Source organism: Molossus molossus, unplaced genomic scaffold (assembly GCF_014108415.1).
Source record: "Molossus molossus isolate mMolMol1 unplaced genomic scaffold, mMolMol1.p scaffold_m16_p_5, whole genome shotgun sequence".
Lineage (NCBI taxonomy): Eukaryota > Metazoa > Chordata > Mammalia > Chiroptera > Molossidae > Molossus > Molossus molossus.
The window spans coordinates 78,171,158-78,187,267 of NW_023425388.1; the positions used below are offsets into that span (position 1 = coordinate 78,171,158).

Consider the following 16,110-nt stretch of genomic DNA (forward strand, 5'->3'; position numbering starts at 1 on the left):
AGAACAAAAGCCAAAGAGACGCACCAATATTTAAATAAAAGCCAAATTAGGGTTAGAAATCTAATTTTTAAAATCTACTCTAGTGCTTAGGCCAAATTAGTTTTACAACCCTAATGAGACAATTAGTACAAACACAGTGCCACAGCAAGAAACTCCCCACAACCCCAATTTCAGTGTCCTGCCCCTACGCTAGAATTAGCCAGTTTTTCAGTGTTATTTACTCAGTACCACTTTATGCCATATCTGTAGGAACAATTAACACAGAATAATTTATATCATAGATATTTACGTCTAGTGGCCTTTTCCAGCCAGTAGAACACATTTGTTTTGAGGACTAGAGCTGTTCCATATTTATCTTTTTAGTCTCAAAGTCTAAATTAGCATCATCATGTTATAGGCAATCAATTCACAAAAAATTGATTAATCATTTTTACTACCTTAATCATACCAACACTGAACCAAATTATTTAATATGCAAAATGTTCTTTGAACATGACCCAAGAAAACAAGTCGAAAGAAAGGTGTCAGATGCCATAAGTTTATGTTTCAGTTTACCATCCCACTTGAATGAGAACAGGATGGAAGTGTTTATTGGGGGGGGGGGGTGAAACGCAAGACATGGAAGCCCACCACCTTTGGTCAAGTATGAATCAGCTAAAACAATGCAAGAGCATATTTTTAATAAGACTACCATCCACAAAAGCTACTTTGCCAAAAGACGAAAATACCATATTTCCATGTTTTATGGATCAGGGGAAAGAAAAGCCATTAAAAAAAAGAATGCCAACATTTTGATCTTCCATATCTGAATTACTCTCTGGCTTTGCTGAATTTGCAAAGACAAAAGTATTTAACTTCAGATGAATAGGGCTCTTAGTATAAAAAAGCAACATATTATTTTGTATTTTCTAAATGATGTGCTCCTTGTATACAAATGTATAATCTATACAATATCTTCTACTTATCAGAGCAGAAATAAGTTTCTTAGGTAAAATAAATCAAAAGTACCCTTACACCACTTTGAAAGCTGTTAACTTTTTATTTTATTTTATTATTTTTTGGTACGTGCCCCTAACAGAACCGAACCTGGGACTCTCTGGTCCACAGGCCAACGCTCCAACCACTGAGCCAAATCGGCCAGGGTGGAAAACTATCAACTTTTGACCAACACTAAATCTAATTCAGGTTTGATTATTAGACACTCTGAAATAAAGTCCATAAATCTGATTATTTTTCCCACTAATAAGGAATTTCTTTTCAAAGCAAATGTCAGAAAAATATTTCATAACACTATCCATGTTATATTGGTAAATTCCTTTAGTGAAATATATCCACCAATTTAAGTTTTTAAAAGTTTCAGAGTGCCCTGGCCGGTTTTGCTCAGTGGTTAGAGCATTGGCCCGCGGAACAAAGAGTTGCCAGTTCGATTCCAGCCAAGGGCACGTTTGCAGTTCGTACCCAGCCCTGGATGGGGTCGTGTGGGAGGCAACCAATCGATGTGTCTCTCCCACATCAATGTTTCTCTCTCTCTCTCTCTCTCTCTCTCTCGTCCTCCCTTCCTCCCTCCCCTCCCACTCTCTCGGAAGATAAATGGGAAAATGTCCTCAGGTAAGGATTGAAAAAAAAAGTATCAGAGTAAAAACATCATAGAATATTTAGCCAAAAAAACTCAACTCTTCCTGAAAGAACAAATAATTTTTAATGATGTACCAGAGGAATTACTAAATAGTCAATTTAATAACTGTTGTTGTTAGACATTTCTACACCAGATATACCACCTAGAAAGAAAGTTTACTAAACATCAAGTTGTAAGCTACGTTTTGGACTGGTTACTCTTTGTGACCTCACTGACAATAGGCCCCCAGCTCAGAGACTTCCTCATCTATCTCCCTTAAGAGTAATAGAGAGGAGCATTTCAGCCCTATCACTTCAAAATGAAGAAGATTTCTCTTTGGGGAGAAAGAAAAATTAGGGGAAATTCTTGACTGGAAGTTGCCCCAAAGCTTTATTTCTAACCTCTTGGAATGTGGCCCTAAAGGGAGGTAAATACAGAAAAGCCCAAAGACTGTGGCACTGAAGCCAGGCAGACTGTGTGACCTCAGAAAAATTACTAAACTGGAGACTTCCTTTCCTCATCATTAAAACAGAGTTACCTCTCATCAGAAAGTTGTTGTGAAAAATAAAGTAGTAAAAAAATAAAACTTGTGCTTCATAAAGAGGCCCTCAGTCCAAATTAACTTTCTCCCTTCCTCCCACAGTAAAATACTATTTGGGACACTCTTCTAAAAACTACTTTCAACTTTCCCTTAAATATAAATGAAACTATATAATCAGCCAATCATCCTGAAACACAAAAATAAATAAATTAAATAAGAAATTTATTCAATTTATTTCATAAAAACGCCCTGCTTAAGGCGCCTCATAATCCCTTCCTAGTTGACACTTTCGTGTAGGGAATGAGGTGAAGTCTCAAACTCATATGTTATCAACTTTATTGATGAGTCATGATAAATATTAAAACACCTCAAAAACTACAAAAAAGCCTTTAAAATCAAATAATAGTAAAAATGATGCTCAAGTCCCTATTCTCATTCTCAAACATTTGTAGGCAGTATCACAGATGCACAGAAGTGAACACGACAAAAGGCTGACAGGAAAAGAGATCAGATAGACAGACAGACAGGATAGACGGAAAGGGGAAGAAAGAAGAGGGAAGAAGTGCCCTGGCCGGTGTGGCTCAGCAATCAGAGCATCAGCCTGCAAACCAATGAGTCACAGGTTCGATTCCAGTCCAGGGCTCGTACCTCAGTTGCTGTTCGTCCCTGGCCCTGGTCGGTGTCGTGTGGGAGGCAACCAGTCAATGTGTTTCTCTCACATCAATGTTTTTCTCTCTCTCTCTCCCTTCCTCCCACTCTATCTGAAGATAAATGGAAAAATATCCTCAGGTGAGGATTAAAAATAATAATAAAAACTAAAAAGAAGAGGGAAGAAGGAAGGAGGGAAAGAAAATTATAACTTCAGTAACTCAAAAGACAATCAAAGTTTGACAGCTGGATTTAGAGAATTATTTTCTCATTTTGTTCCATGCTCCACCACATTGCCTTGCAGTCAATGAGAACTCTACACTTGGGTGAGTTTTGAGAGGCACACCAAAAGTGCAAAAACAACTCAGCATTTTTTAATATTAAAAGAATCAGCATTGCTAATAAGACTCTCTGAATTACTCAGTCTGTGGCTTTCCTACAGCAGTCAATCAATAAAAAAAGAAGAAAAACTTTCTTTAGCAATTAACCGTTTCAATCTATACTAAATGAAGACTGATTTAAGTCTAACCATAACAATAGATGACATCACCTATTACTTTATTCCTAGAGACTGTCATACAGACTTTTCTTCACATCAAACTTTTCTTTGTCTATGGTTTTATAGAAAATTAAAGTACAAAGGCAAGCTCTTAACTTAGATTTTCATAGTTAGTTATCGAAAATAAAGGTACCTAGAACTTCTATAAAACACTACAACACAAAAACATTCTCACCAAAAAGTAGACTAAATTTGCAAAAAATTCTTTTGGGGGGGGTTACTCCTCACCTGAGGATATTTTTTTCATTGATTTTTAGAAAGGGGCAGGGAGGGAGAGAAACACTGATGTGAGAGAAACACATGGATTGATTGCCTCTTGCACATGTCCAGACCAGTGCTGGGGACTGAACTTGCAACCCACGTACATGCATACCCTTGACTGGGAATCAAACCAGTGGCCCTTAGGTGCAGGCTGACACTCTAACCATTGAGCAAAAGTGGCCAGGGCAACATTTTCTATTTTTACTTTTCTGATACAAGGTAAGAATTGTGCAAATTGCAATAAAGGAACAATAACCCCTTCATGAAACCTCTCACAAAAGTAAACCATAATGAAAGTAGCCTAAATTTTGTTCACTGTTACATAATAAACATTCAACACAGTAAGCATTTCAAATGTTATACAGCTTTCAGTGTGTTTATCTAATAAAACTGACAATTACAACAACAACAACAAAGGAATCACAATGTCAAAATGGATAGATGAGGGTCAACTAGAGGTGTGTGTATGTTCTTAAGCTTTCCTCACCCAGGACAGGAGCCTTTCACTCTGCTCAACTTAGGAGGTACAAATATTAACTACCTGCATACTACCATTTTGCTTATCTGACTTCCATCCTTACATTAGAAGCCAAAGGGTTCCACCAGATAGGCAGTTTTACTAAGTTAAAATATAATGTTAAAATATCTTCCATGATTCACTAGCTTGCAAAGAACTAAAAATGTTCAGATGATCAATGATCAAAATTAGCAAAAGAATTTCCATTGAGTGAAATGAGTAGAGATAGCAGATAATTTCACTTTGTGGACTAAGGAAGTTATTACAATAGGATCACAATCCCTTAGGTGAAATTCTTATGTCCAGGTATGCTTCAGATTTTTGTATTTTAAAAAGGTCAAAGACAGCCCAGCCAGTATGGCCCAGTGGTTGAGTGACGAACCATGCACCAAGAGGTCGCTGGTTTGATTCCTCATCAGGGCACATGCCCAGGTTGTGGGCCAGATCTCCAGTCCGGGGCATGAAAGAGGCGGCCAATTGATGTTCTCTCTTATCGATGTTTCTCTCTCTCTCTCCCTCTCCCAAATCAATAAATAAAAATAAATAAGTCAGAGAGCTATTGTGATAACTTTGTATGGTGCTAGGTGGGAACTTAAAATATTAGGGGGACCAATCTGTAAATATAACCATCTAACCACTATACTGTATACCTGAAACTAATAGAAAGTAATACTGAATGTAAACTATAATTGAAAAATAATATATTTTTTTAAAGGTCAGAAAGAGCGTGTAGCATATATTATGTAATTCTCCTAGCTAGATCTAGGATAGCCTGCACAATCAAACATATTGCTATTTCTTTTTTTTAATCCTCACCTGAGGATATTTTTCCATTAATCTTTAGATAAGAGTGGAAGGACGGACAAAGGAAGGGAAGGACGGACGGAGGGAGGGAAGGACGGACAAAGTGAGGGGGGGAAAGAGAGAGAGAGAGAGGGAGAGAGAGAGAGAGAGAGAGAGAGAGAGAGAGAAACATTAATGTGAGAGAGACACACTGACTGGTTGCCTCCACACAATCCAACATGGGCTGGGGATCAGGGATTGAACCTGCAACAGAGGTATGTGCCCTTGACAGGGAATCAAACATGAGACTGTGGTCCTCGGGCTGATGCTCTAACTGCTGAGCCAAACCAGCCAGGGCCATATCACTATTTCTACAGCAAAGTATGCGAATACTCTTTTTAAGTGAGCTTTAAAACTACTTTAAACATGCCCATAATAGTTGGGGTCAGGTTTTGCTTCTTCACCAAACTTTTAGAGAAGAAAAAGCTTTCAGTTTTTTGGAGATTTTTATTTTTTTTAGATAAAGGATTCTAAATATATATCCAATACCCCCACATATCAAAATATAAAGATATTTTCAAAATATATACAGCTAATTAATTTATTGGAGATGAAAAAATTCACACGATTACAATTTAGCAAAACAGAAAGATGTTCCTGGCAAATATAACCTACAAAGTTAAGAAATGCAAAGTTCTTTCATTTTAATGTATTCAAGTAAATGAATGTTGAGGCTACTTAAAAATAAATGTCTATGTTACAGGTATGTAATGAGTATTTGAGTAAGACAGCACCGTTTGAGAACTCGGATACTACCTGCAGTCCTTTACATGTCTATGCATTTCACCACATGTTGCATTTTCCCTAGCTTTTTGTTTTCATATTGTTTGAGATTTCAGGGATTTGGTGTGTTTCCCATTCATCTTCGTCTCTTGGCCCTCTTTTCTATTTAAGTGTCTATTTTGTGCAATGTAATTTGTTACGCACTCTGGATGTAATGCTTCTCAATCTTCATGCCTTGACAGAAGGGTAAGTTTTAATTGGTTGTGGAGTGCCCCAAGTAATTAGTTACAAGCAGTTAAAGCACCATAGTTTATAAAAGGTTTCACATGGGTGTATGGGTATATTCAAGATTTTCATTATGATAACACCATTCTCACTTGTATTCTGACATTCTTAATAGGGAAAGAAGTGGCTTTATCACACTGTGAACTACATATAAAACCCGCCATGTAATTTATCTATGTCTATAACCAGGGAAATCACTATGTTCCAAGTGTAAACGTCAGTCGCATGTGTCATGGTGGAAGAAAGTTTAAGGAGTGATGCTCTAAAACATTCCAAGATGTATCCAAGTCACCAGGAAGAATGCTCAACTAACCACTTCAGAATATGAAAAGAGCTGTTCTCCTGTCCTGTGCTTTATCTTTTGTAAGAGGTAGCAAAATCCTTCCCCAAACCTGAAAGAGCGCTGTACTTAGCTGTGTGTGCCTCAGTTATTCTCTTATTTCTTCTAGTTACTCTTAATTCCTTCAATAACAAAATTAATTGTCCAGCACCTCACATCCAGTGAAAAACACACTAGTGTTTCATGATACCAGCCAGGGGTGAGAATTACTTCTGAGCAGCGATTTTCAGCCTTTTTCATCTTGTGGCACATATAAACTAATTACTAAAATGCTGTGACACACCAAAACATGTATTTTGCCTACCTGACAAAAAATAGGTATAATTTTGATTCATTCACATTGGACGGCTATTGTGTTGGCTGCTGTCATCTTTTTTAATTTGGAAATCTAAGGGAAAAGAGGTCAGTGTCCCTGACTAAAGTAGTCAGGTACTGCATGTTTTAAAAATTCTTGTGGTGAAAATCACTGCTTTAGAGCAAATAAAAATGAAAGGTACGGCTTTGAGAAATTTCAGTATTAATGGGAGTTGGGGTGAAGTGAGATGTGACTACAGAAACTTATACTATATTTTGAGTGCTGAATGTGGACAAGGGTCATTACAGATATTACTGTCTTTGTAATTCTCATTCTGTTGCATGCCCTTTTGCACATATGGTAATGAAAGTTTAAAGTCTCTCAGTTTAAGCTACAGAGGCAGCAGGGGTAGAACTCAGGTTCTTTGTGAAGCCTCTGCCCCTTGTACTACACCTGCTACTACCAGAATATGTACAGAAGGTGATGAGGCGCCTCTCGGTATAGCAAAATGCTGACTGAAATACAGCCATAGAATATTGAAGCTGGAAGAGACTTCAGCAGTCAATGAACTCTAACCCCACACTCAGTGCATGACTCCCATTCCATCTTTAGCCATCTGTCCCTTACACTAGTTTCTCAAAGTGTGTCAGAGGATCCTGCACCTGTTTCAGGATCTTCTGCAGTACACTACTTGAAATGCAGATTTCTGAACCCTACACCATACACAATGAATTAGAATATCTGGGGATGAGGCCAGAGGACCTCCACTTTTAGCAAGTACTCCAGGCTGGTGTTTCTCAAACTGTAAGTCATAAAAATCAATTGAGTGAATGACACCCTGTATTTATTTTTTAATATAGTAGTTTGAAACAGATTAGATTTATAGGGTTAGACAGGAATAGAAAATATCCAGAGGACACTGCTCTTAGTACTATTTTAGAAAACTTTTGTTTCAGTTTTGATATGTGGATCGGGATATTAAAGGTATTTCTTTTTTTATTATTATTATTTTTTTCTTTATTGTTTTGAGAGAGAGAGAGAGAGAGAGAAAGGGAGAGGGAGAGAGAGAGAAATATCGACCAGAGAAAACATCAATTGGCTGCCTCTTGTATGCCCCCAACTAGGGATCAGGCCCACAACCTGGGCATGTGCCCTGACCTGGAATGGAACGGCAACCTCTTGGTGCATGGGTTGACGCTCAACCACTGAGCCACACAGGCCGGGTAAAGCTATTTATTATCATACATCTCAGTAAAAAATCATTGAAGAAATATAGCTGCTTTAAACATTTTTTTGTTCTTGTTCTTATTTCTCCTTTGCAATAAGTTATCAATCTTTTATTTAATTATTCCTTTCTATGGAATAATTCATGGATAAAATCCTTCCATGTTCTTTTTAGGATCTCAGTTATTGCATTTGAGGAGCTTATGTATTCCCTGATCTTTTCACCAAAGAACCATGTTTAACTATTGATTTAATTATTTAATGGGTATTTTACCATATTTTTTATTTTTCTAAGATTTCATAAAATTCAACTCATTCTTATTTTTACTCTGGATTTTATATAATCTTCTCACTACCTGACATTATTTCACTATCTAGATCCTTGAACTCACATATTTTAACTTATTAAATTTTTTTAAATATATTTTTTATTATTTATTTCAGAGAGAGAAAGGGAGAGGGAGACAGAGATAAAAACATTGATGAGGGAGAAACATCAATTGGCTGGCTCCTGCATATCCCCCCAGGGGATCGAGTCAGCAATCCTTGCATGTGCCCTGACCGGAAATGGAACTGGTGACCCTGGTACATGGGATGAGGCACAACCTACTGAGCCACACCAGCTTAACTTATTCAGTTTATATTTTGGTAGGGGTGTCAATGCATCATGGTCTATATTTTATCCTTTAAGTCTTTCATTCTCTTAGTCTTCCACCTTCTCTCTATTTATATATACTTTTAGATAGAATTCTTCACTGGTTTGCCTTATTTTGCATTTTCATTGTATAATTGATACTTATTTTAATTCTCACCTTATCTTTTCCCTGGAAAGAAAAAAAAAATGAAAACAATCCCCATTAATACATGAGGATTTTTCTGGCTATACCTTTAGCACTTTGAAATGACGCCGTGGCGTTTCAAGTAACTGTAACTGCCTTCTGAAGAATAATATGCACACATATGAACTTTGAGTGAAGCTGTACTCACAAAGTGCTTTCCTCAGGTATGACAGAATATAGAAATCTCTGCAATTCAATGTGTGTGATAACTGTATAACTGCCCTTGAGGTAACACAAACCCACTGATTGAATAACAGTCACAGAATTTTCAGACTAGAAGAATCTCCATTCGGTCTTTAGCCTTAATCTTTACTTCCCTCGGGGCAGTGTTTCTCAAAGTGTAGCCGGAGGACCACCTGCACGCTTCTGATTTACCTGGGGCAGGTGATAAACCGGAAGCCATGAAATTACAATGCTCTTATAATTTGGATTGTTTTCATTTCACAGCTTGAGGAAGGAAGCTGACAAAATATAGGGTATCATTCAGACCTATTTTAAAAGTTACATTTAGTGATGAAATGTTATAAAAAACGAGGTGGACTTCAAGCCACAAGTTCAAGAAAAGTGAACTTAAGCACCTCTTAAGTTGATATCTTAAAATTTAGGCATGCCACACGGGTGCAACTTGGCAAAATTAATTTGGCAAAATTAATTGCCTAAATTTACTAATTTAGAACATTTAAATATCACAATTTTAAATATTTTTGCACTTTTGTTTGTTTTTGTTATCCTCACCCGAGGACATTTCATATTTATCTTCAGATAGAGCAGGAGTGAGAGAGGGAGGAAGAGAGAGAAACATCGATGTGAGAGAGCCACATCGAGTGGTTGCCACCCACACGACCCCAACAGGGACTGGGGACAAACTGCAACCGAGGTACGTGCCCTTAGCAGGAACCTAACCCAGGACTCTCTGGTCCTCGGGCTGAGGCTCTAACCAATGAGCAAACCAGCCAGGGCTATTTTTGCACTTTAGTAAGACAGTAATAATCTCAGGATTTCCTTTGGTACAGCAACAACAGGCATGCCTGTAATGACGCTATTTTCTAAAAGATTTTTAATAGGATTGAGATGTGAAGTCTTTATTACTTCTATTAAAGTTCTCTAATATTAAAGTAATTGATATTCATAGTAAGATCCCATAAAACATTGCTCTTGCTTTTCCCACACTCTTTATGAAATGTAGGAAAATGTAAACTTTAAGTATGGTAGCTGTTGATTAATAATAAAAAATTATGCTTGTAATCTTACTGAAAAATATGGCTAACTTTAACTGCCAAGTTAGATTTTTATGAGTTGCGCCACATTATTTTAAGACTGTTGTTTCTTCTTTCTTTACTACATAAAAAAAAGGTCTCAATTAGATAGTTACTTACAGCACAAACAAACCATAATTATTACATTTTCATCCTAGCTTTCACTCAAATGTCTGAACAAATCTCCTGTTTCAGTGAATTAAGTATAAAGATCAGGTCTATAAGGTCAAAGATGACATATACTTTTCAATTTGTATAGCAGAGCTATATGTATGTTAAAAAGAGCTATCTCACAAATTTTTAAACCTGGGATTTTTATTTTTAATTTGGATACGAAGATCAAGATGAATTTTTTTAAAGTGTGAAAATTGCAAATTTTTGTTAATATCTAAGTCTCTAGTGAAAGTTTCTTTCTGAAACTGCCACAGTACCTCCAAATATATAGCACTGAAAATCAACATAGATGAACCTCCTTTTCAACAGTGAGCATTAAAACTGAAATGCAAATTAAGGCTTCAGTTTCAGAACTTAACAGAGATATGCAGAATAATAAAATGTGAAGTTTGGAAACACTTGGCAATGTAAAAGCACAGTCTTTATCTAAATTCTTATTTTGATAATCAAGCCTCAAATCTAATAAATACATTTTAGATGCAAATAACTAGTAATTCATTGTTAGAGTGACGTTTTTAGATCACTATTATAAGTTTTGTACTATAAAAACTACTCTGAGTCTTCAAAGACCAAGACTATTCTTGAAAATATTGCTTTAATGAAGCAGTTATTTGATATCTCAAAGAAATACAAGAGACCATCAAATAGCTTTTATTCTGGAAATTACAGATTCCCATTTTAAATTTTGAATTGGTCAAATATATTTCCCTGGGGAAAGAATCAACATTAAAAGTTTGTTCCAATGAACAAAATAATGTGCCTCGTATGTATAAATGTGGTGTTTTTTAGTAATCAGCAATGCACTTTGAATACTCTTCCCATACATTCAAAAATGAAAAAAATCTTTTCTAAGCAAGTTTAAAAAAAAAAAAAAAATCAAAGACATGAAATCCACATATTTTGGTGTGCATTAAATTCATCTTACAGAAGCATCTCATTCTGACCACTCCAATTGGCCTATTATGTATGTGATGTACTAGGAAGTTCTCAAAATTATCTGAAATAATGTGACATTTACATTCCATAAAAGATGTTGGACACAGAGTTTTTATTATTCTTAGCCAAGGTTCTCAGCAATGTCAAAGTATATTTTGCTACTGTATGGAAACTACCAGAAAAGCCTGGTCTTCAAACTCAATTCCTCTTAATATTACGACGACCTTTAATTACACACACAACATCCCAGCAAGCCAAGAAACAATACAAGTAAGTTCCTTTTTCCTTTCCTCTTATAAAAAACTGAATCCAAGTCCATTTTCATTCACAAAATATAATCTCCGATTTCACTATGGCAGTATTACAAAGTACCATAGCTGATTTACACAATCTAGTACAACCTGCTTTCTTAACATATCAGCAACTTAAGAGTACCTGAGGAGTTCCTTACAATGGAGGGGCAGAATTACAAGTTGGTTTTTTACAGTTTGAGCTCACTGTGATGCTTTCAAATATTCTATAAATCCTCGGTTTTCACCTAGACCATTACTTCTCACAAACTTTTCAGGCACTTACTGTCCCACACATTATTTTACCAACTTTTCCATTTGGGAGGCATATATCTGAAAAAGGAACTCAACGAATTTCAAAGTCACTATTTATTGTATATGCAAGCTGTTAAAATGTAGCAAATTCCTCCGAATACATAAATTTGAGGACAATTATGATCAATTTGGTCACAGTTATTTGCCTTTGGAATCAAGCTGGCTGGTACACTAAATGCTAGATTTACTACACTGCCCCATCCACCCTTCACCATGACAAAAATAACTGTCACAAACAACACAAGATACCCAAGAAAGAGGCCTTGGAAAGAGTAAGCAAATGGCAGTCACTATAATCAGAGAAGCCTCTGTACAGTGCTTCCTTGGGTTTTTAATAATTCTCTCCACTCATAAGCTGCAATCTTTCTACAATATTATCTCCTGTTAACTATCCTAGGTCTCCAACTCTGTAAATTTCATCATCAATTAAAATGCCCATTTGAAGTTTCAAAACACTTACTTGCAGATAAATGTGAAATGAGATTTAAATTATCTTAAAATAATAGTAACGGCAGCTGAAATCTAAATACTAAGAATCCTAAATTGGCTTCAGTTGTGGGAACCTCAGTGAAACAAGCTTTCTGGGGTGGTGCAACCCCAATAAAGCATCTTCTTTTGTAAACATTAAGGACCCTTACGTTATTACTAATAGACATCCAGGTTTCCTGTGTGGAGAGTTTGCATACTTACCCAGGAAGGCAAATGGAAAGTACACAGGGAGGAGATGAACTGCGGCAAAGCCTTTGTCATATGATAGTGACCTATAAAGTATCAAATAAAGGTACATCATCAGTATGGTAGAGCTTTACAAGAGTCCCAAGTCCTGCAACATCTATGAAGGACCTGGAAACCCAGGAGTCCATCTGCCACCAACCCCTTCCCTCTCTCCACCCCCAGGCTAACTGTGGGGCAGTAAGGGCAAAGAAGCTCCTTGTACTCAGAGGGCAGAGGCTGAAGGTAGCCCAGCTGGCATTCCAACGTGTCTCAAGCACCCTCTCTCCCTACTCCCAATATGTGCAAAGCGGAAAGTTGATCCATTCTGCAAACCCAAAACCCACACCGCGATCATTCATCAACTTGCACAAGTGATCGCCGCCCCCAGGACGAATACACCAGTAACCAAATCATAGCATTCAATCGGCAGCCGGAGCCTCCACGGTGCCCAGGAGCCGGCTGGAGGTAGCAAGGCGATGGCAGCGGGTGCAGGTAGCGCAGCCCTCAGCCCTTCAGACCTGGGCTACCACCCACAGCCTTCACCCAAACGCCAGGCTCCGGTCACAATCAGGGGATTGGAGATCGGAACCGAGCGAGGAAACACATTAGCCAGAGCCCCGGGCGGCAAGTGCAGGGCCACCAGGTCTTCGAGTTCTGGGCTGGGGGAGCTAGGAAACGGAGAGGGAGGAAGGGAGCAAGAGATCCCACCCTGGCTTTGTTGCTGGTCACCATCAAGTTTACATCTTAGTACAAAATGTCGATCTTAAAGGCTGACAAGACAGAGGCAGAGGGAGAAAGAGAAAGGGAATAGAGTCCATCTTGCTTTGGGGAAGAGGGGAGAGAAAAATAATGAAGTGCAAATCCCACACTCCGGGCGTAAAAGTCTGCTAAACACCTTTTCATAACGAAGGAGCAACGAGTGGGGTGTCCCCGTACCCGTGGCCGCTCGAACTGGCGGCAGTCTGAGCAGAAAAAGCCTCCCTCTCCTCCTCTTCCTCCTCCTTCCCCTCCTCCTCCTCCTCTCTCTCCTCCTCCTCCCGCGGGCCCGGGCGAAGATCCCGCCGCCACCGCCGCTGCCTCCGCTGCCCCCCGGGGAGGCACCACCGCCTGGCCCGGCGCTGCCATTCCGGGCTTGGACCGCGCGGTGCGCGTGGGGCCGGGCGCCGGGTGGCCGCGCGGGGACGTCCGCGCCAGGGACCCCCGCACCCCCTCGCCGCGGGCTGGCTATAGAAGTCGCGCGAGCAGAGGTGGTGGCGGCGCGCAGAACAGGGGGCGCGCGTGAGGGCCCCCACGCCGCGAGTGGGCAACCCCAAGGGATGGCGAAGAACGTCCCTCCCCGCGCGGGGAAAGTACCCCAGTCCCCAGCAACCCGAGGTCCGCGGACGGGAGACGAGAACTGGACGTGTCATTAGCAGGACAGGCAATGGTTTCAAAGCCCCAGGCCAATGATCATTAGCAGAGGCAGAGATCGTTCCGTCCCCATCCCCCACAACCTCCACCCACCTTCCCCTTCGTACCCCCCCCCCACCTCCACCCCACCTCGCGAAACTTTTCAACAAGATCCACTAGGACTAATTTGTCCTCAGACAGTTAAAATATTGACTAGACCCTACACACCGGGAGGGAAGGGGAATGCAAGCTTTATTTTCCTTTCTACAGAAAGGAAAGCAAAAAATAGCTTCTCTCTCCGTCTCTCCCTCTCCCCCCCACCCCGCCTCTGTCGTACATGTTGTGTCTTAGCTTTTTGCATCGTTTCGTTTTACCTTCCTCATTTAGCAGAAATGATCGCGGATATTTCACACATTAACGTGTTCCAGATTCTTGGATTCAGGGTCCTTGTAAATTACAGACTCGGGTTTGGTCTCAGTTACGTTAAGTTTCATACAATACCCCCAAAAATAAAAAATAATAATACATGTATGAGGGTGAGCGAGCGAGACGAGGTGGAGGAGGAAAAGAAACCTCGAGTCTGATTTCTGTAATTTACTAGCGACCCGGATCGCGGCAAATAACAGTGTAACGCAAGTGTGGCTTGAGAGGGTTGGGGAGCTCTTTCTAGAGGCATCGACCCCATCCCCGGATAAAGGATCTGCAAGTTTTCTGTCATCGCGACCATGCAATGCCACAACTTACCTTCAGAAATAAGACTTTAAACAGCCAAGGCCTTCCTCCTCCCCGCCACCCCCCCCCCAGCCTTGCTCTCTCCACCTTAAACTTATTGACACAACATAATCCCACATTCAAACAAAATCCTGACACAGCCTCCCTCCTCCTCTTCCCCCTCCTCTCTTCCCTCCCGTTCTCTCTCTCTCTCCCTCTCGTCCCCCCCCCCCCCCGCGTTCCCTCCCTCTTCTCTCTCCCCTTCTCCCTCGCCCTCTTCCCTCTCCCCCTATTCTTCCTCCGGGCTACTCTGGCACTAAAACAGCACTTTCTCTACTCGCCGAGCATTTGGGTAGGGGTGGGGGGTGAGAGGGCAGCGATCCGCGGGGCCGGAACACCCAAATCCCAACTCTCCAGATGAACGAGCAACTGGGCTGCTGTTCCCGGTCACCGACGCACACGAAACGTTCCATAAATCCACTGAGGGCTGGCTCCTCGTACCTTCCTCCCCTGCCCCTGCTCCCCAGGCCCCACCTCCCCGGCAGCCGAGACCAGGCTGGGATCCACGTACTTTCGCCGAGATGAAGTTTGGGGCTCCCCGGGCGGCCACGAGCCGCCCGCCGGCGTGAGGGCTGTTGTTGTTTTCCTCGGGCTGCTCCTGCCCGCGCCCCGGCTCCCGTGCCCCTCTCGGGCGGCGCTGCCTGAGTGCCGAGAGGTGCTGGTTGCAAACGCAGCCTGGCACCGGCTGGCCTACTACTCCCCAGCCCGGCCCCCAGCCTCCCGCCCGCAGGGCACTGCCTCCGCACCCCCCGCCCCCCGCCGGCGCGGCCGGCGCGACCCTCGCCCCCGACCTCTCCCGACCCAAAGTTTTGGCAGAGGGGGAAAGTACCCGGGGAGCGGGCCGGCTGGCGGCGGCTCCCGACGCGCGGGGTTCCCTCCGTCTTCCTCAAGTCCACCCTACCGGCTGCCGCCGCCGCCGCTGCCGCTGCTCCTGCCGCGGAGTCCTTGGGGCTGCAGCCCGGCGGCTCGCAAGTGAGTAGGAAAACAGAAAGTGCGGGGAGAGCGCCCGGGAAGGGCTGGGATGAGGGGCGCTTACCTCGCGGGCTCGCCGGCCGTGAGGGCGTGTGTGTGGCTCGCCCTCCGCGGCCAGTCAGGGGTTCTCTATGGGAAAGTGGAGAGGAGCTCGCAGAGCCGCTCTGCCTCCGTTTCACTGTACACTGCTCCACATACAGTACATGCAACCCGGAGAGACTGAAAACACTCATTTTATATAAGGCAGCCTGCCATTGGCCCGCGTCCTGACAGACAGGCCGCGCGGCCAAAGAGGAGGCCCGTTACACCCAAACACACGCACACATACACACATTTCACAGAGACACACAAAGATCATCACATTTTCTATTTTCTAATGTTCGGGACCTGTAGACAGTAGGAGAGGACAGGTAGAGAGGCCCAGTAGAGAGAGGTAAGGGCGAAAAACCCTGTGTGCACCAAGTTGCAAGGCTTGAAACTGGTGTCCATTTGACTTGGGAGGGTGATAGTAATAAACTACAACTCCACTGGATGTGGAAGTGAGGGGTTTTTTTAATCGCTCCTGTGTGGTGCCCCATGGAAGAGGCATGCATTGTGTTATGA

The 16,110-nt window shown here is 41.5% G+C and overlaps 1 protein-coding gene across 7 annotated transcripts in view; it reads right to left on the reverse strand.

Moving 5' to 3' along the window:
* Positions 1–15,736, reverse strand: part of BBX (BBX high mobility group box domain containing) — a 285,638-nt gene extending 269,902 nt beyond the window's left edge. For 5 of the 7 annotated variants that reach the window (XM_036242414.1, XM_036242412.1, XM_036242411.1 and 2 more), the window contains exons 1-2: positions 15,572–15,736; positions 12,352–12,422 (exon numbers count right to left, since the gene is read on the reverse strand). The gene's annotated coding sequence lies outside the window, so the exon portion shown is untranslated. Of the gene's footprint in view, positions 1–12,351; positions 12,423–14,508; positions 14,526–15,046; positions 15,130–15,571 lie in introns of those variants that run through there. The other 2 variants (XM_036242406.1, XM_036242408.1) reach the window with 2 other exon arrangements.
* Positions 15,737–16,110: the final 374 nt, after the last annotated feature.